Below are 25,835 nucleotides of genomic sequence, written 5' to 3'. Positions count from 1 at the left end.
CCGTTGATAACGGGGTAGCTCCAGTAGAAGGGGTTGACGTCAAAATGGGAGGTGACCTGTTAGTCCACAAAACCATGGGGAGTGACACAGACCCCGTAGCTGACGGTGACACTATGAAAGTAGAAAGAGAGGTCAGTCAGGAGGGGCTAGACAAGGGGAGAGAGGCCCCCTCTCGTCGTCGACGGCGCAAGGGCCACAAAAAGGTTGCTCCTGTAGTCTTTGCTGCAAGTGAAAATAAAGAAAATGTAGTACTGTGTGCCTTTGATTCAAGTTTGGATCCTCCTTTAGAAGCAGAAGAAGGGGTGACATTGCCAGTAGCAACCTCCGGTACAGTACTGAGACAGAAGGATCAGGATCTGAAAGAGGAGGCGGCCAGTCATGACCAAGAGCTGGAGCCAATCAGGCAGCAGTGTCAGAGTGACATGCAGCAACTATGGGAAAACCTGGAGAACGTGTCCTCAGACCAGAGGAGCCTGGATAATTCCTATAGAGAGAAGGAAATACCACAAATTTCAAAAATGAATAAATCCAAATACCTCAAAACTCAAAATGCAAACCCCAAAAAAGAGGTATAAAGAAACTACAATAGTATCAAATACAATTAATAATATATTTTATTTCATTCAAATACAAACAAGTAAAAAAACAGACAACAAGACAATAAAAATAAATAAAACATAATTAAAATACAGCTCAGGAGGGGGGAGGGGGATGCTCACAATAAATATTCCACATGGATCTCCTATATAAAGACGTGTATATATATGAATGACAAACAAATTTGATTCACCGTAATTTAATATATAAAAAAATAAATTAAATACACATAATCATCTCTAATAGCAGCATAATATTCAAAAAACAGTAAATATTATATCAAAAACCAATATACAGTACAGACCAAAAGTTTGGACACACCTTCTCATTTAAAGATTTTTCTGTATTTTCATGACTATGAAAATCGTACATTCACACTGATGCATCAAAACTATGAATTAACACATGTGGAATTATATACTTAACAAAAAAGTGTGAAACAACTGAAAATATGTCTTATATTCTAGGTTCTTCAAAGTAGCCACCTTTTGCTTTGATGACTGCTTTGCACACTCTTGGCATTCTCTTGATGAGCTTCAAGAGGTAGTCACCGGAAATGGTCTTCCAACAATTTTGCAGCAGTTCCCAGAGATGCTTAGCACTTGTTGGCCCTTTTGCCTTCATTCTGCGGTCCAGCTCACCCCAAACCATCTCGATTGGGTTCAGGTCTGGTGACTGTGGAGGCCAAGTCATCTGGCGTAGCACCCAATCACTCTCCTTCTTGGTCAAATAGCCCTTACACAGCCTGGAGGTGCGCTTGGGGTCATTGTCCTGTTGAAAAATAAATGATGGTCCAACTTAACGCAAACCGGATGGAATAGCATGCCGCTGCAAGATGCTGTGGTAGCCATGCTGGTTCAGTATGCCTTCAATTTTTAATAAATACCCAACAGTGTCACCAGCAAGCACCCCCACACCATCACACCTCCTCCATGCTTCACGGTGGGAACCAGGCATGTAGAGTCCATCCGTTCACCTTTTCTATGTCACACAAAGACACGGTGGTTGGAACCAAAGATCTTAAATTTGGACTCATCAGACCAAAGCACAGATTTCCACTGGTCTAATGTACATTCCTTGTGTTCTTTAGCCCAAACAAGTCTCTTCTGCTTGTTGCCTGTCCTTAGCAGTGGTTTCCTAGCAGCTATTTTACCATGAAGGCCTGCTGCACAAAGTCTCCTCTTAACAGTTGTTGCAGAGATTTGTCTGCTGCTAGAACTCTGTGTGACATTGACCTGGTCTCTAATCTGAGCTGCTGTTAACCTGCGATTTCTGAGGCTGGTGACTCGGATAAACTTATCCTCAGAAGCAGAGGTGACTCTTGGTCTTCCTTTCCTGGGGCGGTCCTCATGTGAGCCAGTTTCTTTGTAGCGCTTGATGGTTTTTGCAACTGCACTTGGGGACATTATCAAAGTTTGCCCAATTTTTCGCACTGACTGACCTTCATTTCTTAAAGTAATGATGGCCACTCATTTTTCTTTACTTAGCTGCTTTTTTTCTTGCCATAATACAAATTCTAACAGTCTATTCAGTAGGACTATCAGCTGTGTATCCACCAGACTTCAGCACAACACAACTGATGGTCCCAACCCCATTTATGAGGCAAGAAATCCCACTTATTAAACCTGACAGGGCACACCTGTGAAGTGAAAACCATTTAAGGTGACTACCTCTTGAAGCTCATCAAGAGAATGCCAAGAGTGTGCAAAGCAGTCATCAAAGCAAAAAGTGGCTACTTTGAAGAACCTAGAATATAAGACATATTTTCAGTTGTTTCACGCTTTTTGTTAAGTATATAATTCCACATTTGTAAATTCATAGTTTTGATGCCTTCAGTATGAATGTACAATTTTCAAAGTCATGAAAATACAGAAAAATCTTTAAATGAGAAGGTGTGTCCAAAGTTTTGGTCTGTACTGTATATACGAGTGCTTGTGCCTTAAGCACACCACTCCTGTGAGGGGGCCGGGGTATGTTTCCAATCTTATTTTTATTATCATGGTCTCCTCTGTGTGATATACCATTTGTTATCCCTTATTTAAGGATTTGTGTATGACACGATTTGATTCTTTGCAGCCAAAACTTTCAGTTAAGGCTTTATCATAATAGCAGCATTTCATTATCATGGTAACTAAACACTTGATAATCAATTGCATATATACATATGCTTAAGGCACAAGCACTTTACATGCATCTATATATATTGTTTTTTTGATATAATATTTACTGTTTTTTGAATATTATGCTGCTATTAGGGATGATTATGTGTATTTCATTTATTTTTTTTATATATTTAATTACGATGAATCAAATTTGTTTATCATTCATATATATACACGTCTTTATATAGGAGATCCATGTGGAATATTTATTGTGAGCATCCCCATCCCCCTCCTGAGCTGTATTTTAATTATGTTTTATTTAGTTTTATTGTCTTGTTGTCTGTTTTTTTACTTGTTTGTATTTGAATGAAATAAAATATATTATTAATTGTATTTGATACTATTGTAGTTTCTTTATACCTCTTTTTTGGGGTTTGCAGCGGAGCCTGGAGTCTGAACGGTAGAAAATATACCAGGTTGTGAGGAACTTACAGCGAGACCTGGAGGGAAGCAACGAGAAAATTAACCAATGGAAGGAAATGTTCCAGGAAATTAAGGAGGACCGCCTCAAAACCAAGGAGCAGGTTTTGCAGTTGAAGCTTGAGAAGGAGGCGCTGCAGGATGAAGTTTCTGGGCGTGAATGAAACCTAGAACGACTGCGCGAACAGTTCAACCGGGAGCTGTGTGAATCCAAGAAGGAATATGATGAACGCAGTGGGGAACTGCAACAAATTAAGAGAGACTATGAGGATCTCCTCAGGGTTAAAGAAAAACTAGAGGATGAAAAGGCGGATGCAGAGCACATGCTCCAAGTGGTTGAGACCACTCTGCAGGACACCCGTGATGAAAATGATGATCTTCGCAGAAAGACCCTAGGTCTGGAAGCTCAGGTGAAAGAGCTGCAGATGTTCTGTGATAATCTACAGAGGGCAGAGATGTGCCTTAAGGAAAGAATCAGCAAGATGGAAGCTGAGCGGAAAAAGATGGAGGAGTCTATCGGAGAAGCCACAGACCAGGGCAAGGAGTTGGCCACTGGAGATGGGAGGTATGAAACAAATACCTACTCAAATAATGCGAGCTCGGATGATTCGGTGGAAGTAGGAGCCGAGATCAAGGAGCTCAAGGAGTCGCTACAAGCCCATTTGAAGCAAGAGAAGCTTGAGAGAATGGCTGTTGAGAGCCGAGTAGGCGCATTGGAGACAGAGAGGTCTGAGAGAACTCTACTGTTAAAGGAGCAGTTGAAGCAGGAAGAGCTTCAGAGATGGGCTGCTGAGAGGCAAGTAGCTGAGCTAGAAGAAGAAGTTTTCGAGCTCAAAGGTCATCTGGCAAAGTATCACTCAGTGAACAAAGCCTTCTTGGAGCAGGAAAAGGAAAAAAAAGTTGCACAAACTCCTTTATACCATGAGAAGGTGGACCTGAGGAGAGCTAAGAGTGTGTCAACAGAAGATACATATGAATTCGAAGTGGTCAAGATGAAAATTCTTGAATTTGTAGCTGTGAGTCTGCTCAGGGGAAGCATACAGGGTGAAGAAGCTGAAAGTCAGTTGTCCCTGAAACCTGAGCTGGTTGATTGTCTGGAAACCACTGGTGAGACAGAAACCTCGCGGTACAAGTGCCTCTTAGATGTACCCGAGGATTTAAGAGAAAAATGCACCATTGAGTCCGTGCATGAAGAAGGCTGTGGGAGCCTGTAAGGTGTACTCGACCTCAGAAGCTGAACAACTGGTGGTCCTGTCCACGACCGAAGTCACAGTGAAGAGGGTGGCGATTCTAAGTGACATGCACTGGCGATGTATTCGCATGAAGCGGTTTCTCCGGTTGAAGACGGAACAAGCTGTTAGACAGCTGGAGTTTATGAGAAAAGCTCAAAGTCTGCATGAAGAGGTCATCCGGGTGCCTCAGGCTCTGGTAAGAAAGCTCATTGGGAGAAATGGCCGAGCCATGCAAATGATGGTAAAGAAGTCTGGTGTGATGAAAGTAAGCAGTCCACGTGATCGTCAGGACTGGATATCAGATGAAGAAGGCATGGTGTCATTCTCCACTGTAGGAACGGAAGAAAGTCTTGTATATATACACATGCTGATGGAGTACCAAGTGACCTACCTGCGAGAGGTAGAACAGTTGAATCTCGCTAGACTGCGAGTGGATAGACCGCATCATCTGAGCAGCAGAAGATGGTAGCCGTATAGAAATTGTGAGACCAGAGAGAGAAAGGGCCCCCCAAATAACATAACACCTACAGCTGAAATTAGGGACCTTTCAAGATGTCCTGAGAGTAGTGGGCGTGGTTTAGAGGTAGTGAGACCTCCAGTAACTCAGGTTTGAGAGGCCCATACAAACGACCCAATAGAGTACGGGACAGTACAAAGTCGAACCAGACCTTAGATATTAGAGCATGTGAGTCACACTGCTGTATTGACCGCTGGAAGCGGGGAAGGTCTGACAAGGTTACGACTGACCACTGGAAGCGGGGGAGGTCTGACAAGGTTACGACTCGGAAATGTGACTTGATGAAGTCAGTGACATTGACAGATGTTAGGTCCCTAAGGAATGGGCCAATGTCGTTGACTAATGTTCCAGGGACTGAGCAGCGCAATTGTCAAGTACATGGTCTCTGTGTGAACTGGGGGTAATAATGTGATTGTGTATATTATGTGTTCAACCCCACAAGTTTGAACAGAGGGGGGGTATGTAATGCAGCGGCTTCCGGCATTACTGTAATGGTCCAGGATGTGTTTTGGCTGACCATGTAACTCCCCCTCAGGTGACTGATCACATGACTGACATCGCACAGGTCCTGTGCACACAGAAGGTCTGATCACATGACTGTGACATCAGCACAGGTCCTGTGTGCATTGGAAGATATATAAACCCTGGTAGATTTGAGACAGGTGTGGAAGGCGTGAGGCCTGTTCCCGTGTGGGGCACCGCTAGAGTGTGAGGCCTAGTGAGGCCTATTGAAGCCTGGTGAAGCCTGAAAGGCAGAGGCTGGATCCTTAGGTGTAAGCGATCCCAGTAGCCTTGGAGGGCCAGAGGCTTGGAAGGCAAGAGTCCTGGAAGGCAGAGGCTGGATGTGAGGTGAGACCACATACCAGTAGCCTTTGAAGGAACGAGGGCTGGAGACCCCCATCTGGGATGCCGTAAAGCCACAGTGGTGGCAGAAGAAGTCTGAAGCAGCTAAAACCCAGTAAAGGTAAAACACTGTTTGATGTGGACATTTCTATAAGTGACTTTGCTGGAGGCTGTAACTGGAGCCAAGTGAGCCTATCTGCCACTTGAAAGGCTCCTGGACATTATATGTAATATGTCGGCGAGCCACTGAGTTGGACTTGGTTATAGCAGTTATGATGTATAATAAACTGCTGGTTTGTGAAATACTGTAAAACGTGGATGGTGTGCTTTAATTGACCCGGTGCAGCGAGTGTCCCCCAGCATGATGACTAGCGCTGCCTTACAAGTGCCATAAATAAATGTCAACAAAGTAATAATAATAATGTTGTCCAGACTCACATCTACTGAGACTGGACCACGTGGAACACAGGGTGGTGGTGGTGGCAAACTGACTGGAAGTTTTATCTGCTATCCAATCAACAACCTTATCACACTGCTCTGGCTTCAAAAGTGGTGTTCTGCGGCCCTTAGAAAATGGCACAGGAAGGTAGTTTGACATGACATGGGTGTTTTTTGTGCTCCCTCGGCAGGCACAGTTTTATCTTGCCCATGGCCTCAGTTTTTGCACTTTTGCATTGCTTTCAATGGTGAAAAATACATTCACCGGTAAATGTCATTTTAACATTTTACTACGTTATCTGGCCATGTGGTGTGTGAGACATGATCAGACACATCCTGTTTCATTTATGAAGGAGGGACTCTGAAAGTCACAAAGCATATTTTTATAGGGCCATCAGGCGGCCCTTACTATTTTTAAAGGGCCTGCATTCGGCCCTCACTATTGTTAGAGGGCTATCAGCTGGCTATGCATTGTTGTTCCTAATATTAACGAGTGGGTCTCCTATACTGTTATTGTGTATGCAGTGACTGCAAGGGCTTTCAAAAATTTGGAAGCACCCCAATACCCCTTTGAAGAGACAGAGGAGGGCTTCAGTAAAAAAAAAAAGTTTCCATTATAAAGGAGTGGGTCTCATATAGTGATAATACCCATGCAATGACTGAAAGGGCTGCCAAAATTTGGGAAAAACCCTAATACCAAATTAAAGACACATAGAGCTGGGCCTCAGTAACAACATGTTCCCATTAGAATGGAGCGGTTCTGCTATATAGTTATAGGGTATGCAGGGAGTATAATGGCTGCCAAAATTTAGGAAAAACCCCAATACCAATTTAAAGACACATAGAGTTGGGCCTCAGTAATGACACATTCCCATTACAAAGGAGCTGTTCTGCTCTACAGTTATAGGGTATGCAGTGAGTACAACGGCTGCCAAAAAATAGGAAAAACCCCAATACCAACTTAAAGCCACATAGAGGTAGGCCTCAGTAATGACATGTTCCCATTAGAATGGAGCAGTTCTGCTACACAGCTATTGGGTATGCAGTGATTACAACAGCTGCCAAAATGTAGGAAAATCCCCAATACCAATTTAAAAACACAGAGCTCAGAGCTGGGCCTCAGTAACGACATGTTCCTATTTAAAACGAGCAGTTCTGCTATACAACTATAGGGTATGCAGTGAGTACAAAGGCTGCCATCATTTAGGAAAAAACACAAAACCAATTTAAAGACACATTGAGCTGGGCCTCAGTAATGACATGTTCCCTTCAGAAAGGATCAGTTCTACAATACAGTTATAGGATATGTAGTGAGTACAACAGCTGCCAAAATTTAGGGAAAACCACAATACCAATTTAAAGACACATAGAGATGCGCCTCAGTAACAACATGTTTCCACTAGAAAGGAGCGGTTCTGCTATATAGTTATAGGGTATGCAGTGAGTACAATAGCTGCAAAATTTAGGAAAAACCCCAATGCCAATTAAAAACACACAGAGATGGGCCTCAGTAACGACATTCTCCATTACAAAGTAGCGGTTCTTCTATACAGTTATAGGGTATGCAGTGAGTACAATGGCTGCCAAAATTTAGGAAAAAACACAATGCCAATTTAAAGACACAGAGATGCGCCTCAGTAGCGATATATTCCCAGTAGAAAGGAAGAGGTTCTGCTATACAGTTATAGGGTAAGAAGGGAGTACAACGACTGCAATGTCTGCAAAAAATTTGGAGACACTCCAATGCCCCTTGCAAGAGACGTAGAGGTCGGAGAGCCTCCTGAAAACAATGTTTCTATTATTAGGAAGTGGGTCTCACATACTATTTTCCCATGCAGTGAATGCAACGGTTGCCAAAAATTTGGAGGAACTCCAATGCCACTTGCAAGAGACGTAGATATTGTGATATGGTAGATATGGTCGTGATATGGTGGAGGTTGGGGATGAGGAGAAGGAGGAGCACAAGAGCAAATAGACAAAATCAGGAAGTGTATACCCATGTCTGAGTGTGAAGGCAGAGGTGCATGGGAATAGAGTTAGACCTCCCAAAAAAAAGAAATTGTATTTGAGTTTATGTTACACTGCTATCATTCGGTGGTGTTGAGAAGTCTGGCCCAATCCAGCCCTTGTTCATTTTTATAAGATTCAGCCTGTCAGCATTTTCAGTTGACAGGTGGATGCACCTAATCGGTTATAATTCCACCAGCGGCACTGAAAACCCGCTCTGACAAAACGCTAGCGGCAGGGCAATCAAGGACCTCCAAGTCATGGAGAGCCAATTCTTGCCACGTGTCCAGCTTGGATACCCAATAATTATAAGGCACAGAGGAATCATGGAGGACGATGGTATGGTCGGCAAGTTACTCCTTCAGCATCTTCCCAAACTTTTCCCTCCTTGTGAGACTACCCCACGCATCAGGGCTTGTGCGATAGTAGGGTCTGAGAAAACTGTCCCACAACGTTGACAGGTTTCCCCTGCCTCTGCTGAATCAGATTTGTGTCTCTCTCGCCTGTGGTCCTTTGTTGTCCAGCGAACTGAGACCTCTGCCGCCAACGTTTTCAGATGGGAATTTTTTTAATAGTTCCGCAGTAAGGACCTTCTGGTACTGCCCCATTTTAGCAGACCTGTCCGCTGCGGGAATAAGAGATAGAAAGTTCTCCTTGTAGTGTGGGTCTAGAAGTGTCACCATCCAGTAATGACTGTCACCCAAAATTTTGAGAATGCGAGGGTCAAGGGAAAGGCAGCGATACATAAACTCAGCCATGAGTGCCAGACTGCTAACAGGCAAGACCTCCATGTCCTCATCAAGAGAATGACTGACCATGCTCTCCTCCTCCTCCTCCTCCCTCTCCTCAGGCCTTCCACGCTGAACAGACGGTATGACCTTTGTGAGGGTAAAACCGTCTATAGCACAGGAAACTAGTTCCTGTTCTTCCTCCTCCTCCGCCTCTTCCTCATTGGGATGAGATGAGGCTGTGCTGTATGGAATAACCCTGTATGGTTCCTTGCTCCATCTCATCATGCTCTGCCTGCAATGCATCCTCTTTAATTGTGAGAAGAGAGGGAAGAGAAGTGGGAAGGTTATGTAATTATGGTGTCATCACCACTTACCATCTTGGTGGAGTCCTCAATGTTTTGGAGGATGGCACAGATGTCTGACATCCATGCCCACTCCTGAGGTCTGATGTGTGGAGTCTGGCCTTAATACCGACGGCCTTTTTGATTCTGGTAGGTAGTCAACAACTGCCCTTTTCTGCTCACAACTCATTCCCAAAATCTGCAATGTAGCGTTCCAAAGCGTGGGGACATCGCTCAACAGTTGGTGAGCTGGAAGCTGCAAACACTGCTGGAGCACGGCAAGGGCGGCGGAAGCTGTAGCTGACTGTCTAAAATGGGCACACATGCAGTGTACTTTGACAAGCAGATGCGACAGATCCGGGTAGGTTTTGAGAAACCACTGAACCACAAGGTTAAGCACATGGGCCAGGCATGGTATGTGTGTGAGCTTGCCTCGCTTCAGAGCCGCCTCCAGGTTTCGGCCATTGTGACACAAGACCATGCGTGGCTGTAGATTCAATCGTGTCAGCCACACATATACCGGCTCTTTTAGAGCTGTCCACAAAAACTTCAGCAGTGTGTGGTTTGTCACCTAAGCATAATAGCTTCAGCACAGCTTGTTGCCGCTTGGCCGAGGCAGTGCTGCAGTGCTTCCAGTTTGTGACTGATGTGGTTATTTCAGAAATGGAGGCTGAAGAGGAGGAAGATGAGGAGGGGCAGGAGCTGTAGAATGTGGGGGCAACTCTGATTGACCCAGGGCCCGCAATCCTCGGCGTTGGGAGGACGTTTTCCGTCCCAAAGTCCGACTGGGTCTAGGCTTCCATTATATTAACCCAGTGTGCCATCAGCGAGATGTACACTTCCTGCCCACTAGCACTTGTCCTTGTGTCTATGGTTAAGTGTACTTTTCTAGTAACTGCATTGCTGAGGTCACGGCTAATGTTGTGGGTCACGTGCTTGTGTAATGCGGGGATGACACACCGGGAGAAATAGTGGTGGCTGGGGACTGAGTACCAAGGGATGGCTGCAGCCATAAGGTTGCGGAAAGCTTCCATCTCCACTAGCCTAAAAGGCAACTTTTCTAGCACAAACATTTGTGAAACGTGTGAATTTCATAGTGTGGCTTATGGGGCGTTGGCTGCGTATTTGTGCTTGCATTCAAAGTACTGGGGTACGTACAACTGAACGCAGTGCTGGTCCAACGACGCGTACGTGGTTGCTGATGGTGCTAGTTGAGAGTGTGCAATGACAGGTTGAGAGGCATCTTTGCATACGCCATGGACAGGGGATTGAGGTGCACGCACAACAGCGGGAGATACAGTGGTGTCACCCACAGACACTGTTTCTGGACCCTGACGTTAGGCCCACCTTGTCCAGTTCTTTGCTCTCATGTGATATCTGGGGTTATATCTACAAATATCTGTAACAGCAGGAACAGACATAACATTCAATGGACCCTCTTGTGCTGCACATACTGACACAAACCCTGCCAACCTTGCTTTTTAAGCAAATAATCAGGATTAAGATAAAAAAATCAGCTCTGGCGCTTATATCTGGGGCTATGACTACAAATATCTGTAACAGCAGCAGCAGACAGAACATGCAATGGACCCTCTTGTGCTGTATACACTGTCATAAACCATGCCTGCCTGCCTGCCTCCTGCTATCACCACTGAATATATGCAGCTGAATTAGTCCTCAGAAGGACTATTAGTTCAGCTGGATATATAGATATGTTGTGGAATGCTTTTACTAACTCTAAACAAGCAAATCTCTCTCAGACTCAGCAGCAGCTCTCCCTACTCTGCCTGGTTCCGGGGTAGACTGACGAGCATAGCGGCGCCAGGTCTTATATAGACTTGATGACGCTGTGTGGCCAGCCAATCACTGTAATGCCACAATCAACATGGCTATGGCATTACAGTGCATAGCGCAATCCCTGCATGTTCATTGGCTCACTAAATAGCGCCAAACATGTAGGGAAGGAACCAGAGTTCCAGCCCGAGCAACCCGGAAATACTCGCCGAACTTGTCGAGCACAGTGATGCTCGGACGAGCACCGAGTATTGGCGAGCACGTTCGCTTATCACTATTAAGGATGAGAATATATTTTTAATGAAATCATATATAATATTACATATACATATATTGAAGATATACAAAACACAAATAGATTTTTACATACTGTCCCAAACTGCAGCATTCTTTGGAACCTCTCCTAATAACAAAGGCCTCATGAATTTGCCTGTGTGGACAGCTAATCTGATTGCTCCGTAATTTGCTAATAAATTATATTAGCACGAAACCAATAAAGTTAGCTTGACAACACTGATTAAACTTGAACTAAAAATATGTGATGTTTGTGTAGTCACAATGGCTTGACATATTAGAAACCGCTTATATAAACTTCTGTGACAGGCTCAATGAAAAGAATTCACATTTGACACTACCCAGTTGTCATCTGTCGTGACTTCTTTGGTCGTTTATCCTATATCCAGTTTGGCAGCAGACAATTAAGAGGACCAAGAACACACCATTTGATTGTGCCCTAACATTTAGCGCCCAAAGTGGGGCTAGGACGAGAAGTACAGGAAATGACCAGCTGTGAAGGACCAATCTCAGTACGGACTACACTCGACGGAGGAGATTGTACAACTCCAAAATAGGTAAGAAAATTATTATCTTACCTAAACTACCCTCCTGTGTCTCCGTACAGAAATAAAGGTAAAGGTCAGTTGGCTGTCAGACTCGGACACATAGTGACCGATCGCTGATAAGTCCTATCTCTTGAACCTGGTCACATAATTTCCTTAATTGTCTGCCTTATCTGTTCTTCTGTTCTATCTGCCTATGTTGTTTGCATCTGTGAATGTTAAGTGTTGTTCAGTATATAGCCCGCCAACGTGTAAATGGTAGAGTTGGAAAGTAAGGGAAATGCTTTAAGGTTGCAGTAATTTCAATTACTCTGATTCAATCTCAGGGGTAGGCTGATACTTTTTCTGTGCGCCAGTCTCAAGGGGAGACTGGTGTTACTGGTGGTGTTTGTGGACTGTGCATGTCTCGATGTCACAGTCAAGTACCTGTCATTTTGCGCAGATGGCTGGTAACCTTGAAGTGGTTGCAATAATCACTTTACAAGTCTGCAGTAAATTTACAGCTGTTACTTGCAGATCGTGCTGATGTAATTTAAACTGTCTATATGTGCCTATAGAGTGATGTAGAACTCCAGGTTGGTGGATAGCAGAGAGTTTGAAGGTGTTTTAAAGTTAACATTCACAGTTGAATAGTATTATGGAGTCCGGTAGCGACATCATCACAAGCTGTTTTTTTTATGTTTATATTGTGTTTATGATTTGCCGGTAGAGCGGCATAGCAGAGGTAATTTTAGCAGCAAGCTAATGTATAATGTAGTATAGTTAGAGTTTTGACCTTCACTCTGTATGCACTCATTGTAAGATTAGAAGATTGGCTATAAATAGAGATGAGCGAACATTTCATTGTTCGGTTCAGAAATGTTCGCCGAATATTTAGACATTTGCCAATTTTATTCGTTGAATATTCGTCGAACATTTCCAAATGCCATAGGATTTAATGGGGGGACAAAAAAAAGCATATACAACACCTTAAAAAGGGCCCAAAGGCTGCCAACACACATCAAATTCTGGGTAGACACCAGGAAAGTGCCATCAATTGACCCAGAGTACAAGTACTATAATTATTATTACTATTACAGGGACATTTATTCTGTGGCACTTTACATGTGAAAAGGGGTCACCGACTGGTACAAGATGAGAAAGGACCCTGCCTGTGAGGGTGCACAAACAATCTACAAGGGATGGGTGACGATACAGTAGGTTAGGGTACAGCTATCGTGCAGCAGTATGCTAGAGCGAGGGTTACCGCAGATTGTACGCTTGTCACAAGAAGTAGATCTTCAGCTTCTTTTTCAAGGTTTCCACAGAAGGTGATTGTCTGATGTGTTGGGGTACAGCATTATCACAGAAGGGGAGATGCGCGGGACAAATCTGATGAGAGCCTAAATTAGGGTAAGCTTCCAGGAGCTCAGAACTGAGCAGATTAACCCCTGCACCGATTAATATGAAGGCGAAAGGCTTCTAATGACTGCAGAAGTGGGAAGAATCAGATGCTGTGGTATTCTGGCTCCTCTCTGTCACGGTAAACCTGTGACATCTTGCAAGCTTCAACACAATGTTCACAAGGTAGACAACAGTGGTGGTCGGTCTCCTAGACAAAGAACTAACTCCTTTATGATGATAGAGGACAACATCTGCAAGTAGTTTGTATGTTCTCCCCGTATTTGTGGGCGTTTTCCCCTGGTTCTCTGGTTACCTCCTCAGTAAAAAAGCAGCCATACAGGAGTGTTCATGGTTCAAAAAATTAGGGTCTGACACCACCATTTCCGTGGCCAACAGATTGGAGATGGTGGAGTTCGACCTCTTAGTTTTGTCATGTGTGGGAGGAAACAATCTTTTACGTGACCACAACTATGGGAGTGAGAGCTGGCTGCAGTGCTGAGAGAGGGTGGAATACGATGAAACAGACAAACTGCTGGACCATGAGTGAGGTTCAGATGTTGCGGTGAGTTGAGAAACATGTGGTGTGCTCGGTGAAACAAACGCAGCAGGCATGTCCGATTCCATTACAGCTGACGGGCTCACACTCAGACTGATTGGATCGAGTAGAGAACCTGAAGTTCTGCAGTGGGAGACCTGCGTGACAATACTTGGTATGGTAACAGAAGAGGAAGAAGCAGCGGATGTGGTTGATGGGGCAGCTGATGGCTGTTGAGGTCCGCATTTTATCGCAGTGAGATTGTCAGAGTAACGCATGTTGATTGCGCATGTTATTATTATTATTATTATTATTTATTTATATAGCTCCATTGATTCCATGGTGCTGTACATAAGTAAGGGTTACTTACCAGATACAGATATCAGTTACAGTAAACAAAACTAACAATGTTAAACTTATACAGTGGGAAGAGGATCCTGGCCTTGCGGGCTTATATCCTACAGAAACAGGGAAAGAGACAGTAGGTTGGGGAGGTTGCAGTAGCTCCGGTGTTGAGGTGGCAGCAAGCAAGGTCATGGCAGGCTGTAGGCTTGAAGAAATGGGTTTTCAGGTACCGTCTGAAGGATCCAAATGTGGAGGCTGATCAGACGTGTTGAGGCACAGAATTCCATAGGATGGTAGATATTCGGGAGAAATCTTGGAGGCGATTGGGTGAGGAACGAATAAGTGTGGAGGAGAGAAGGAGGTCTTGGGAGGACCGGAGATTACATTAGGGAATATATCGGGAGATTAGTTCAGAGATGTACGGAGGGGAAAGGTTATGGATGGCTTTGTAGGTCAGTGTTAGTAGTTTGAACTGGATACGCTGGGTAATTGGGAGCCAGTGAAGGGATTTGCAAAAGGGGGTAGCAGAGGAGCAGCGAGGTGAGAGATGAAACAGTCCCGCAGCAGAGTTGAGGATGGACTGGAGAGTTCGAGAGTGTTAGCAGGAAGGCCACAGAAGAGGATGTTGCAGTAGTCGAGGCGGGAGATGATGAGGGCATGCACAAGCAGTTCAGTAGATTGAGGGTTAAGGAATTACAGATTCTGGCAGATTCTGGAAATATTTTTGAGCTGGAGGTCACAGGAGGTGGTGAGAGCTTTGATGTGGGGTTAGAAGGACTGGGCAGAATCAAGGGTTACTCCGAGGCAGCGGATTGGTGGTACTGGGGAAAGTGTGGTGTCATTTATTGTGATAGAAAGATCAGGTGGGGAAGATACGCAAGATGGGGGAAAGATGAGTTCAGTTTTGTCCACATTGAGCTTGAGGATGATGCGAGAGGAGAAGAAGGAGGATATGGCTGATAGACATGCTGGAATTCTGGACAGCAGAGAGGTGACATCTGGGCCAGAGAGGTAGATCTGTGTGTCATCAGCGTACAGATGGTATTAGAAGCCATGGGATTTTATGAGCTGTCCCAGGCCAAGGGTATAGATTGAGAAGAGTAGGGGTCCTAGGACAGAGCCTTGAGGGCATCCAACAGAGAGGGGGCGGGATGAGGAGGAAGCATGGGAGTGGGAGACGCTAAATGTGCGGTTAGAAAGGTATGAGGAGATCCAAGATACGGCAAGGTTTTTGATGCCAAAGGAAGAGAGGATCTGTAGTAGGAGGCAGTGGTCACATGTGTCAAAGGCAGAGGACAGGTCAAGAAGAAGGAGTACAGAGAATTGTCTGTTAGCTTTGGCTGTAAGTATGTCATTAGTAATTTTGGTAAGGGCAGTTTTGGTGGTATGGTGGGGACGGAAGCCAGATTGTCAAAGAGAGAGTTAGATGAGAAATGAGAGCAAAATTTAGCGTGAACATGTTGCTCAAATAGTTTGGAGGCAAATGGGAGCAGCGATATGGGGCGGCAGCTGGACAAGGCGGTTTGGTCGAGGGATGGCTTTTTGAGGATGGGCGTGATTGTGGCATGTTTAAAGGCAATGGGGAAGGTACCAGAAGTTAGTGATAGGTTGAAGAGATGGGTTAGGGATTGGATGAGTGTGGGGGTGAGGTTGGGGAGGAGGTGGGATGAGATGGAGTCGAGTGCACAAGTGGTGAGGTGTGATTTGGAGAGGAGACGAGTGAGGTCTCCTTCCGTGATGTTGGAAAGGGAGGTTATGGGGGAAAGGCAATGGTCTGGGAAACAAAGGGGTTGTGTTGGTCAGACAGTAAAGACTTACCGTGTTTGGTCAATCTTGTTTTTGAAGTTTGTGGCAAAATCCTCAGCAGAGATGACGGAGGTCAGGGGGGGCAGTGGAGGGTGGAGGAGAGAGTTAAAAGTGTTGAATAACTGTTTGGGGTTGTAGGATAAGGAAGATATGAGGGTTGTGAAGTAGGCGTGTTTAACAGAGGTAAGGGCTGATTGGAATGCGAGTGTTGCTTGTTTGAATGCAGTGAATGTGTTTTCTTCCAACGCCTCTCCGCAACCCTGGATGCTTGCCAAAGCTGTTTAGTGAGGTTGTTGTGCCAGGGTTGCCTATTGACTCGTCGCACTCTGTCATGCATAAGAGGGGCGACTGAGTCCATAGCTGATGTGAGAGTGGCATTGTAGAAAACAGTGGCGCTATCTGTGTGGTGGAGTGAGGATATGGATGCCAGTGGTAGGATAGAGTCAGAGAGTGTGTGAATGTCTAGATGTGCAAGGTTTCTGCGGGGGTGTGCTAGTTGCTGGACATGCGTGACAGGTGAGGAGGACAGGGATGAGAAAATGAGTAGATGTGGTCAGATAAGGGTAAGGGTGAGGTTGTGAGGTTAGATAGGGAGCAGAGTCAGGTGAATATGGGGTCGAGTGTGTGTTCGTCTGTGTGGGTGGCTGAGGAGGACCGCTGAGTAAGTCCAAAGGATGAAGTAAGCGACAGGAGTTTGGATGCTGTTGACTGGCGAATGTCAGTGGGGATGTTGAAATCAGCAGAGTGAAAGTAAAGAAGTCAGGAGGAGAATTGGTCAATAAAGGTAGTGACTGGGCCCGGAAGTCGGTATATGAAAGTCACTTGGAGGTTGGAGGGAGAGTAGATGCGGACAGAGTGGACTTCAAAATAAGGGAGAGTAAGGGAAGGTAGAGGTGGGATAGGGCTAAAGGTGCAGTTGGTCGAAAGGAGAAGACCCACTCTTCCACCATGTCTGTTACCAGGGTGAGGAGTGTGGGTGAAGCGGAGACCACCGTAACACAGCTCAGCAGGGGAGTCAGTGTTGGAGGGTGTCAACCATGTCTCTGTGATGCCCAGAAAGGAGATGACGAGAGGTAAAGAGGTCGTTGTCAAAATGGAGCTTGTTGCACATAAAGCAGGCATTTCAGAGTGCTCCAGAGAGAGGGAGCAGGGGGGTGGGCATCAGGGGCGCGTGTTTTATGTAAGAGAGGTGGCGGTAGTTTGCAGTATGTTGGAAGCGATAGGAGGGGGAATTGTTCGGAGGTGTAAGCTGTGGGGGTCCAGGATTGGGAGACATGTCGAGGAGAAGTGAGGAGAAGTGAGCAGTGAGGAGAAGTAGAGAGAAGGAGAGCAGGTGGGAGAAGGAGATTGTTCGGCTTATTTTATGTTGTGGTAGGATAGATCTGAGGTTGAGGAGCAGGTCTGCAGATGAGGTCAGGTAGCGGGGTAATAGGGAAGGAGAGATGATTATTTGGTTAGAGAGCAAAGACAGTAAGGGCATATGTAAGCATAATGAAGGTTTAAGTGTGAATGATAAAGAGAAACTAAGCACAATTAGTAAATAGTTACTCCTACCTTCTGGCCACTTCTGGTCTATTTCTGGCATATTTCAGATAAGACCCTTAAGCGCTACCCTTCAGAGCCAGACCCACGGTCTTGGCCACACCTCTGGACTCTGGATATATGAAGCTCTTAGCAGCACATGGAGTTAGATCAGCTGTGATCAGAAGGCAAGAGGGAGGAGCCGCAGGGAGACTGGACAGGGACAAACAGATTAATATAAGCAAGGATCAATGGGTACAGCAGATATTGGGTGCAGGACACATACCTGTGGATAAACAAAGATACAGATTGTCAGATGAAGAGTGGGGGGTTATATTTCTGGCAAATTTCATAAAAGACCATTAAGCGCGACCCTTCAGAGCCAGACCCATAATCTTGGCCAGACCGCATGTGAAGATTCATGCATGTAGTACTCAAATTATTGCACTTTTTCCCTCTACTGAGTTTTTTAATCACAAACTTTCAGATAACGTGAGCTGGCTCATCCTTTGCTGTCTTAAAAAAGGCCCAGGCTAGGCAACCCTTGCTGCCCCTGCAAGCTGCAGACCCGCTACCGCTGCTGGTCACTGCCACGGTTGTCCCTAAGGATGCAGTGCTCCTCGTGCTTGCACTCCGTGTCTGCACCAAAGGACACAATGTAAACTATTCATCTTCCTCCTCCTCCACCTCCTCACATGAGCTACTCAGCTGTGTGACTCTGGGTTCACACCAAGTTGGATGTACAACCTCATCATCATCCAATGTGTTATCCCATTCCTCACTCTCAAAGTCACCCTCTTCTTCTTACCATGACAGCACAGTACGGTCAAGGGTCAGGAAGCTGCTTGAACCCAACCTATTTTTCCCCCTGTATGGAGAACAATATCTGCCCCAAACAATTTTAAGTGGAGATGTAGTCTGCTTTATATATATATTTTGAGTTTATCAGGTCTGTGTAACCCTGTGTGGAGAAGAATATCTGCCCCAAACAATTTTAAGCTGAGATGTAGTCTGCTTTATATAACAATTTTCAGTTTATCAGTAGTGATGGGTGAGCACAAAAATGCTCGGGTACACAGTGCTCGGGTCAAGCAAATTGGAATACTCGGGTGCTCGACCCGAGCAACGAGCCCAATGTAAATTTATGGGAAACTCAAGCATTTTCCAGTCGGTTCCCCCCGGCGGTCTGCAGAGGGCCTAAAAATTGCCCAAATCGATGGGAACAGTGCTCATATTACATGGGAACAGCATGTAGAGGACCCCTGGAAGTATTTCTGACTCCTAGGTCACTGGTGTCAACAATGTTGTCAGAAGTATTTTTTACGGACTCACAATAAAACATACAAAAACTAAACCAAAATGGATTTTCCTGGGAAATAAGTTAAGGAACATCCTTTCCAGGGTAATGACTTGTATATAAGGCAAAATAACTATGCAAAAACAAAAATGCTCCTCCACACCTTGGGCTATGTTCACACGTAGCGTTTTTGATGCGTTTTTGCACTTTTGAATTGCTTTCAACCAAGACAAATGCATTCACCAGGAAATGTCATTTTAACATTTTACAACCTTATCTGGCAATGTGGTGTGTGACACATCATCAGACACATGCATACAGTGCTGAAAAGACATGGGGACAGCATGGGGAAGACCCCTGGAAGCATCTCTGACTCCCCGGTCACTGCCTAAAAGTGTGCCCATCATAAGTGATCCTTGGCTCATGCGAAGATGCCTCCCGCCATGCACCTATCATTGCAGACTTGCAACAATCACCGTCCACGTCCTTGTCCCAGTGCAGCGTTCAGTTGTCCCTACCCCATTCCATGGAATGCAAGCTCAAGTATGCAGCCAGCCACCCACCCACAGGCTGCAATACTATACTAACAAATTTTTGACAGCTGCTTGCACTTGAAATGTGGCCTTTTAGGCTCGTGTAGGCAGAAGCTATTCACAACCTCATGCCGGCAGCGGCCGAGTGTCCATACTCGGTCACCAGCTGTCACTATTTCTCTCGGTATCGTCTCCGTCTTCCACATGATCGGGTCCCACAACATTACCCGTGCCCTCCCCAGTGAACTTACTGGGAAGGACCACCTACCCTCAAACACGTGGTCAAGTGAATGTGGCCAGGGACGGTACGAAGCCAGTCCACAGCTTGTCGGTGAGTTGTATTTCACCACAGTAATATTCTATAGCTTGGTGAAAGGACTTGGGAAACCATATCTACTCCAGGTGTCATTTCTTCCAGGAAGTCATCTAAAGCGAGGCAGTGTGGTCTTACAACACTCTGGCATTGGTTTGTATTATGCCTGCCTTGGGGATACTATAATGCTGATATCACTTGATTGCTGATAAGGATTCTGATATGATCCCTATGATTGGTGATATGCACCCGGGTTTATGTACTAGCTTATGTGTTCTATATGTAAGCTGTAATTGATGTAACCACTGTGATTATTCTACTGGCTTGTATATGGGAGATATCCCTCAAACCATGAGGATTTATACTTTACTTACATGTGTTACACGATAATCTTATGACTTGTGCAGGAGGATATTTCCCTCAAATTATGAGGACCTGTACCTTGTCTATATATGTTATATGATAATCCCATATGAGAATATATCCCTCAAAATGTGAGAATTTGTACTTTTCTGTACATGTCATATGATATTTTTATGGCTTATATATACTGGTATGTATTCTATATACACATGTTTTGTGATAATCTAATGGCAGGGACATGGGGCATATCCCACGAAACTAAGAGGTCTGGAACTTTACTGATAGAGTCTTACATCCCTATTTTCTGAACTGTATTTATTTTTTGTGCTTACAGTGATATCTTTTGACCACACTGCCTCTATTTTATTGGGGTTTTCTATGTCTTAGGGGTTTTTGACATGATTTTATGGGGTGTTTGTATGTCTTGTGATAACATAAATAAAAATTTGAAATAGCAGATTTACTGAGTACTTTGATCTCCTTATTTAAATTATTAATGTAGAATGAGGAATGAGAAATAGTCATCTAAAGCTGCTTGCACTTGTAATGTGGCCTTTTAGGCTTGTGGAGGTGGAATCTTTTCACAACCTCATGCTGGCGGCGGCCAGGTGTCCATACTCGGTCCCCAGCTGACACTATTCTCCAGGTGTTGTCTCCGCCTTCCACAAGTGCGGGTCCCACAACATTACCCGTGCCCTCCCCAGTGCACTTACTGGGAAAGACCACCTAACCACAATCACATGGACAGGTGAATGTGGCCAGGGATGGTACAGAGCCAGTCCACATTAAAAATGCAGCCATAGAGTGTCGGGGAACCTTCCCACACACTTTTCTCAGCCATGGCTGCTTCTCAGCAGGGTTGGACGGGCCCACCAGAGAATCCCCGGGTGGGCCCTGGCTTCTCCACCAGGAGAGTTCATGATAGGCGCAAACTTTGCAGCTGCTATAGGGTTCTTGAGTGGGGGAGAAAGGTGGGCCCACCTGACACTGCTTCTTACATAGTTACATAGTTTATAAGGCTGAAAAAAGACAAGCGTCCATCCAGTTCAGCCTATTTCTTGTGCACTGCAGCTATTCCGCTATTCCTATACCATGCGGTATAGGCCAATTTACATCATTGAGGAAAAATTCACTTCCCGACACCAATCTGGCAGTCAGATTAAATCCCTGGATTAATTAACTAAGCATAAGATGTAATTTTATTGTTCTCAAGAAAGGCATCCAGGCCTCTCTTGAACTCATTAAGTGAGTTGGACATCACCACTTCCTCTCCCAGAGAGTTCCAGAGTCTCACGGCTCTGACCGTAAAGAATCCCCTTCTATGCTGGTGCAGGAACCTCCTTTCCTCCAGACGCATAGTGTGCCCCCTCGTCTTTGTCACCATCCTTGGTATAAACAGGTCATGGGAGAGATCTCTGTACTGCCCCCTGATGTATTTATACATGTTTATGAGGTCTCCCCTAAGCCTTCTCTTTTCCAATGTAAATAGGCCTAATTTTGACAACCTCTCTGGGTATTCTAGTCCCTCCATTCCCTTTATTACCTTAGTCGCCCTCCTTTGTAACCTCTCTAGCTCCAGTATGTCTTTCCTGAGCATCGGAGCCCAGAACTGTGCACAATATTCTAAGTGCGGCCTTACCAGCGCTTTATACAGAGGAAGAACAATGTTCTCATCATATGCCCCTATTCCTCTTCTGATGCATGCCATGACTCTATTTGCCTTCGCAGCTGCTGCCTGACACTGGGCACTCCAATTTAATTTGCTATTAACCAAGACGCCCAGGTCCTTCTCCATGTCAGATTTCCCCAACGGTTTCCCATTTAATATGTATGGGTGACTGCTGTTTTTCTTTCCCATGTGCATGACCTTACATTTATCGGCATTGAACCCCATTTGCCATTTTTTGGCCCAACTCCCCAATTTATCTAAATCCTCCTGTAGCTGTGCCCTATCCTCATCTGTATTAACTACTTTACAAAGTTTAGTATCATCTGCAAATATTGCTATTTTACTATGCAACCCTTCCACTAGATCATTAATAAATATATTAAATAATATAGGGCCCAAGACAGACCCTTGAGGCACCCCGCTAGTAGCCCTGACACACCCTGAGCTTACTCCATTGATAACCACCCTCTGCTTTCTATCACTCAGCCAGCTATTTACCCACTTGCACACATTATCCCCCAGACCAAGCATTCTCATTTTATATACCAACCTTTTGTGTGGCACAGTATCAAACGCTTTGGAGAAGTCAAGGTATACAACATCCACTGACTCTCCCCGGTCCAGCTGTGAGCTCACATCCTCGTAGAAGGCGATCAGGTTTGTTTGGCAGGAGCGATCCCTCATGAATTCATGTTGATATTGAGTTAGACAGTTATTATCATTAAGATATTCTACAATAGCATCTCTAAGAAATCCTTCAAACAATTTACCCACAACAGACGTTAAGCTTACTGGTCTATAGTTCCCAGGGTCACTTTTAGACCCCTTTTTGAATATTGGTACCACATTTGCTTGGCGCCAGTCTAGTGGGACAGTCCCTGTCCATAAAGAGTGCTTGAATATAAGATACAATGGCCTGTCTATCACATTACTTAATTCTTTTAGTACCCGGGGGTGTATGTCATCTGGGCCTGGTGACTTGTCTATTTTGATATTATTTAGGCGTTTCTGAACTTCCTCCTGGGTTAGGTGGGTGATATTTAGCGGAGGGTTTACTTTATCACTCTGCATTTCCTCCGATAAATTGTTTTCTTTTGTGAAAACAGTGGAGAAGAAGCTATTGAGTAGGTTTGCTTTACCCTCATCGCCCTCTATGATTTTACCCAGGTTATTTTTCAATGGGCCAACGCCATCAGTTTTAATCCTTTTACTGTTTATATAGTTAAAGAACAGTTTGGGATTTATTTTACTTTCCTTGGCAATTAGTCTCTCTGTCTCCTCTTTTGCTATTCTTATTTGTTTCTTACAGATTTTGTTTTTTTCCCTATAAGATATTAGCGTTTCCTCGCTGCCTTCTTGTTTAAGTTTACCGAAAGCCCTTTTTTTGTTTTTCATTGCCCTCTTGACTTCCTTATTTAGCCACATTGGCTTCCTCCTATTCCTCGCCCTTTTATTCCCATAAGGTATGTACCTTCTACAGTGACTTTCTGAGTGACTTCTCAGTGAGAGTGTTGTATTTCACCACAGCCATATTCTTTAGCTCAGTGAAAGGACTGGCATAGAGGGAAACTGTATCTACTCTGGGTGTAATTTCTCCCAGGAAGTCCTCTAATGCAGCTTGTTGCAGAAGCAATGGCATCCCATCCAATATCAGCTCGCACTTGTCGGTGGTGATTCTACACACAAACATCTTTCTTTGCGCCTTTAATTTGTTGGGCAATGGCCTGATCTGCAATGCGGTTTGAGAAACAACATGCATAAGCACATCCAATCCACATTAAAAAAAGCAGCCACAGAGTGTCCGGGAACCATCCCACACATTTTTCTTAGCCAGGGCTGCTTCTCGACAGGGTTGGACGGGCCCACCAGATAACCGGAGACTCCTTCATGAGAGTTCATAGTGAGGCCATGATGATGATAGAGGCCACCATCTGCTTAGTTTTCTGTTACTTGGAATGCAAGCGCAAGTATGCAGCCAGCCACCCACCCACCCACAGGCCGCAATACTAAGCTGCCAGATTTCTGGGCAGCTGCTTGCACTTGAAATGTGGCCTGTTAGGCTCGTGGAGGTGGAAGGTGTCCACAACCTAATGGCGGCGGCCGAGTGTCCATACTTGGTCCCCAGCCGCCACTATTTTTCACAGTATTGTTTCCTGATGGTTGGATCATCCTTCTCTTTAGCTTTGTGTTATTTAGAATGCAAGGGCAAGTATGCTGCCAACCACCCACCCACCTGTAGGCCGCAATACTAATCTGCCACATTTTTGGACTGCTTGCTTGCACTTAAAATATTGCTGTTATGATCTGCAACATGTACTAAGGAAAGATAGGCGAAAGCTGTCCCTACAGTAAGACTAAGCTTAATCCCTATGATGTAGTGGGCTGCCTGTTCCTAGCGAACAGACCCGTCTTAGTCCTCGACTAGTCTGAACGAAGACCTATAGCATAAGGGGAGGGGTCCCTAAAAGAACTAAGGACTGGGACAAAAATGGGACACCTCCTAAACAGAGAAGTTGTTGCAGAACACAAAAAGACGAAAAGGTACTAGAGGTCCCAGAAGGACCAAGCGAACTGACACAGAAGCACCTGGCTAGAGAGACAGTCAAACACTGAAGTCCAGCACAGCCAAAAGGGTGGAGCTGGAATATAAAGGCAGATGGTCACATGACCGCAAAACACAAGATGGAAAAAAACAAACAGGAGGGTTCTAACAGTACTCCCTCTTTTATGAGGATCCTCCGAATCCTCCAGACCCAGGCCTATCTGGAAACCTCTTGTGGAAAGCTTTAACAAGCCTAGGAGCAGAAACATCATCCGTCCTTACCCAGGAGTTGTCTTCGGGACCGAAACCCTTCCAGGAGACAAGATGCTGTAATCTCCCTCTATGCCATCTAGAATTCAAGATACGAGAAATTTCATATTCTCCGTCTTCCACGACAGGAGGAACTGTGACAGTGGCATCCCTATCTGACACATCAGCCTTTATCAACAAGGAAACATGAAATACAGGATTAATCTTCCAGGAAGTAGGGACATCCAACCTAACAGCAGACGGGTTAACAACCTGGAGCACCTTAAATGGACCCACAAAATTAGGACCCAGTTTTTTAGAGGAATCCTCAACCGCAGGTTCTTTGAGGACAACCAAACCATGTCACCCACAGTAAACAAAACCTCCTTACGTTTCCTGTCAAAATACTTCTTGGACTTCTTGTTAGCCTCTTGAAGGTTGCAACGTACATAAGTCCAAACTCTCCACATCAACGGAAAAATTCTCTTCCTCCGGCACCGCCGACCCCAATTTGGAGAACGAACCAAAAGACGGATGTCTCCCAGTACAACAAAAAAAAAGGAGAACACCCAGCAGAGGAGGACGTATGATTGTTAAGAGCAAATTCTGTGATAGGCAGAAACTCAGACCACACCTCTTGATTGTCTGCCTCTAAACAACGCAAAAACTGTTCTACATCCTCGTTCTTTCTTTCAGTCTGTCCATTAGACTCAGAATGATACCCAGACGAAAATAACAAATGGACTCCCAACCTGTCACAAAAAGCACGCCAAAAACGAGCCACAAACTGTGGTCCTCTATCAGAAACAATATCCGTGGGAACGCCATGAAGCTTGACAATCTCCTTAACAAACACCTTAGCGAGTCTTTTGGCACAGGGCAACTTAATGAATGTAACCAAATGACACATCTTACTAAAACGGTCCACGACCACCCAGATGACAGTAAAACCCTCGGACACAGGAATATCAGTAATAATAATCCATTGTGACATGCGTCCAAGGTGCACTAGGAAGCTCCAGAGGGCAAAGCAACCCCGCAGCAGGAGTATGTGAACCCTTTGACCTAACACACACAGTGCATTGATTCACCCACTTGATGACTTCTTTCTGCAGTCCAGGCCACCAAAAACTGCGACTGATAAGTCTCTTAGTCTCAGAAATTCCTGGATGACCTTCCAACCGAGACTCATGACACTCCACAAACAAATCTCTCTTAAAGGTTCTAGGCATGACCAACTTTCAAAGGAGTCCAATGCCGCCACCACAACTTCTTTCTGTAAAATGCTCACCTCCTCCTCGGCACCGACCGTAGGAGAGAAGCTGCGAGATAAAGCATCGGCTTTAACATTCTTAGTA

This window comes from Phyllobates terribilis, unplaced genomic scaffold (genome assembly GCF_046119375.1).
Source record: "Phyllobates terribilis strain yellow unplaced genomic scaffold, ASM4611937v1 Scaffold_13__5_contigs__length_258822181, whole genome shotgun sequence".
Lineage (NCBI taxonomy): Eukaryota > Metazoa > Chordata > Amphibia > Anura > Dendrobatidae > Phyllobates > Phyllobates terribilis.
Note: the sequence above shows the minus strand (reverse complement) of the source record.